We start from the raw sequence: 4,558 nt of genomic DNA on the forward strand, positions 1-4,558 counted from the left end.
TAATCGCTACTGGCCCATTCTCTCGGTAGGGAGGTTCACCAAACTACCCCCCTTCATTCTCTCTTGCTTGTTTTTGAAACTGCCTCGAGAGTGAGAGGAAAATGCTCCCGAACGGGAGAGTACGCGCGCCGGTAACAGAACAGCTGACGACTTTGTTGTCAACGCTCTCCGATGATTACTCATGAAAAATAGCTTTGTCTTAGAAGTGAATCGTTTACGGTTTCGTGACTATTAAGAGGTCGTAAACATTGTCTTTGACCTCGACAAATGGCAACACTGCCAAACAGACACATTCTTAGAAAAGTAGTATCCTGTCTTCAGTTTTACTCTATGTCATAAAAAAAACATGTGTCGCCCAGAATTACAACCATTGACCCTTTACACTAACTATATCCGACACGTGGTTGAAATGCGCTACACCCCACTTATTAAGTATTCCTCACAGCATAAAAGAAAAAGAAGAAAAAGAAGCACTGACTGGCGCCGCCGGTAGTGACCATCGTTTGACTGTAGCCTCAGAACCGGCACAGAGAAACCGGATGTCGCATTGCAGTAGCTCTTTTCTTCTTTTTCCTGTGTTTTGTTTTGCTCAACAAAGTTGCCGGGAGGAGGAAGGAAGGAATCCTTCAAAGGAGGCAGTCGTGGTGCCTTCACGTGTAACTTGATGTGTTGTGGACAATCTTACTAGGGGAAATTTGCCAATTATAATTCTGTATGAAATCGCCAAATCTGTATGGAATCGCCAAATCAGCAGAAAAGCAGAATTCTGGTTTGCTTTTGCTGATACACTCAAACCCCGATGGTTTGACACCAACTGTTGTCAAACGAATGGGGTCACTTTTTAGTTTGACACCCCTTTTACACGGAGTTCACACACACTACCAAACGTTTGTTTTGATAGTGTGAGTGAGCGCCGTGTAAAAAGTGACAGTTCGTCACTTTTTAGTTTGGCTTTGTCAAACCAACGGGGTACAAACGAAAAAGTGTCAAACGAAAAAGTGACCAACCACCGGGGGTTGAGTGTATTTGACCATTTTTTTGCTGAACCAGCCATTTTTTTCGCTAAAATCAGCAACTGCGTAAAATCAATACAGACAACTATGTTTTGCTTCATAGGCTTCCTGTTTGCATTTGATTCAGCCTAATGATTTAAGACATTTGAGCCGGACCTGTTTAAGTTATGACAAAATTTACCTTTTTTGCATCTACCAAAATCTTGTTTTGTGTTGCTTCTCAAGCACTTTGCCAAACATAAAATTGAAGGGCAAATAAAATTATAAAATTAAATAATATTGATTAAAATTGTACAGTCCAGACTCGATTATCCGAAGGCCTTGGCAAAATTTCACTTCGGAAAATTGAAACTTCGGATAATCGAAACAGAAAAGTAATATTTTTTTCGTTGTCTTATTTTTGATTGTTGAGCTTAAATATGACCCCTAAACTACCCTAAAATGATCTAGAATTTTTTAATCCAAGATGGCGGCCAAAATGACGGTGATGAAATATTGAAAAAATGCATATTTGGCAATCAACCAATATTCAAAAAAATCAAATCAAATTATTCGCTTTACAGCATTGCCTTGGCGTTCTCGATTGCGAGATTCCTACTCGAAACTAGGTGTCCGAAGGCTTGATTGTTGAGGCAATTGCAAACCTCTTTTTACACCTTAGCTTCCATCTACCCCGGGATTCGAACTGACGACCTTTGGATTATTAGTCCAACTGCCTACCAGCGACTCCACCGAGACAGGACCCAGGGAGACGACTCGTACACCTGGACTGAGCTAACGACCTAACCTTTAGGTTAGTCCGGGGCCAATATTTACTTCCCGTCCGACGGAAGGCGTGATCAGACAAATCTCATCTAGAAAAATGCCACCGGGACCGTCTGGGATCGAACCCAGGCCGACTGGGTGAGAGACAATCACGCTTACTCCTACACCAAGGTCCCGGCAACCAATATTCAAATTTGACTAAAATTGAGTAGCATAACTCGAATTTAATGTTAAAAGTAACAAAATTAAAAAATACGATTTTTTTTGGTTCGTGATTCGATTATCCGAAGTCCCATACAAACCTTCGGATAATCGAAAATCGAATCTTCGGATAATCGAGGCTTCGGATAATCGAGTCTGGACTGTATACATTATTTTTAGAACATGTTATAACTTTAGTGAGACATTTTTACCCTCAAAAAAATAATTTTGGATCCCCAAATCTGACAAAAACGTTAAACTTTTAAAAAAATATTGCTTCCTGAATTCTTTTAAAAATAATTTATATTTTTTAATAATTTTTTAGCAGTAGAGTAACTGTGAGCAATTCTCTACAAAGTCGGCCGATTTCGACCATTTTAATTTTTTTTTTGTATTTTTTGTTTTGCTCAAACTTTGTAGGGGTCTTCCCTTTTTGACCAAAGAAGCCATTGATTCACCGATACAAGTCTCCATACAGTTTGGGCAGCTGTTCATACAAAAATGGTGCACAAACAATCGAGATTCTGTAACGTTTGAAGATTTTTTTTTATTGACACCAAGTCTTCGGCAAAGTTGTAGGTATTGATGAAGACTATTCAGAAAATAATTGGTTAACGGACATTTGGTTTGCCGATTTTTAAACTAACTTTTTCACAAAACCATATTTTTTAATTTTTTTGATATTTTTAAGGGGACAAAAACCGCAACTCTTGAGCCATAGAGAAAAATTGACAAAAATGTTGCCACCGCATTATGTTTTTTTGTATAAAATAGAATTTCAGTTGATTTTTTTTTTTGTTGACTTCTGTTTTTTACGTAAAATTGAATTTACAATCGAAAAGTTCTTTACAGATTTACTGATAAAGGGCACAGTCAAGGGTCCTGATTTTCAGTTCAATGAACATAAACCGCTCATTCATCGCCTATCCATTCGTCGCCTATTTCAACCCGCTAGCATTCATGAGCGAATGAGACTCGCAAGCAGACAACGAGTGGCCCGAACTGTTCACTCAGCGAACAAATACATCGTGAAAATGTTTGCCTACTCCGTCGCTCGACAACACTCACACACTAACATACTCAGCGAAGAGCCATTCTCACAAAATGCCAGCGCGGCAGTCTTTTTGGCTTCACGCCCTCAGTTTGCCATCAATTTGATTTTTTCTTGGTGGAAGTTTCTTCTATAATGTTATGAAATCTAAATAAATGCACAATTTAATTTATAACACTGATTTTTGTCAACCCAAATGAATGAGTATAACGCAGCGCATCCGAGAAAAAATGTTTTCAGTTCAGATTGATAGGCATGCCTGAGCCGTTCGAAGACTGAGCCGATCAGAGAGAGAAGAAGAGTAGAAGAGAGAATGTTCGGGAGCGAATGGTGTGAAAGTGACAAACGGTAGGAATTCATCAGGCCAGTATCGCGTCGCCTGCTATTTGTGCTCGCGAGTGGAGTGGTTGATAATGAGCAACTTAAAGTTTAATTTTAACTTTGAAATTCCCGTTTTTATTTTTTTTTATAAAAAGTGTCCGTTCCTGAAATATTTTTTTTAGAAAAGTTCAGAAAATTTCCAATAAAATTTCCTAAGATACATTGAACATTGGACCTCTGGTTGCTGGAACACAGCAAATAAAATAAAAAGAAACAAAAATGAAGTTTCTCAAGTCTCATCCAAACATTTCTTTCTAATGCCAATATCTCAGCAACTAATTGATGCATCTGTGCTCTCTTGTACTAAGCTTGCTGGTTTCCCTATCTGGACATTCAATATTACGTCTATTAGTGGTAATATCTAGAGAAATATATCACTCATTATTGAAATCCATTTTTTATTACCTTTATAAAGTTAAATTACTAAAATCCATATTTTCGATTTTTTATATGTATTAGGGGACGTAACTTCTGAGCCATAGAGAAGTATTTCTTTAAAAAATACCGCAGAGTCATAAATCAAAAACAGCTTTGGAAAAAAAAACACATTTATAATGGGTCTAATGTTGAATATTTGACCCCTTATTTTTGAAACCCTTAAAACGTATGGAAAATTTTCGAAAATCTAACAATATGAATTTTGAGAGTTCAAATATTAGTGATAAAAAGTTGGTAAAAAACAAGTTTTTTTTCTACAGCTTTGCCTAAGACACCAAATTTACTACAAAGACATTCTAAAGAATATTTGTATGGACGGCCGCCAAATTTGTATGGACGAACCAATAATGCAAAATAACTTCTTTGGACATTGGGATTGGCCACAAAAAGTTTAAACCAACTTAAAATTACATTACAAAAAGCATTTCCAAATAATTATTCATAACAAACTTTTTCAACCGACCATCCAGCAACTAAAACCAACATAAACAGGCAAAACTAAAATCCACTAATCCGCGATGTCTGGCACTCCCTCAATAAGTTTATTTCTGGTTCTGCCCGCGACCTTGACTGAGTGATATAGATTTTCGGTAGTCTAGCGCCGACGACGACTCGCACACGTGGTGAACGAACTCGCAGAAGGTCGTGACGCACCACGCGTCGGCCCAAGCATCTGGACGACGGACACAAAAGAAACGCGTTCGCCGTA

At 38.0% G+C, this 4,558-nt stretch overlaps 1 protein-coding gene across 7 annotated transcripts in view; it reads left to right on the forward strand.

Moving 5' to 3' along the window:
• LOC120424276 (uncharacterized) overlaps positions 1-4,558 on the forward strand; it is a 120,125-nt gene that overhangs the window by 98,029 nt on the left and 17,538 nt on the right. The gene's annotated exons all lie outside the window — the stretch shown is intronic.

Source organism: Culex pipiens, chromosome 1 (genome assembly GCF_016801865.2).
Source record: "Culex pipiens pallens isolate TS chromosome 1, TS_CPP_V2, whole genome shotgun sequence".
Taxonomy (NCBI): domain Eukaryota; kingdom Metazoa; phylum Arthropoda; class Insecta; order Diptera; family Culicidae; genus Culex; species Culex pipiens.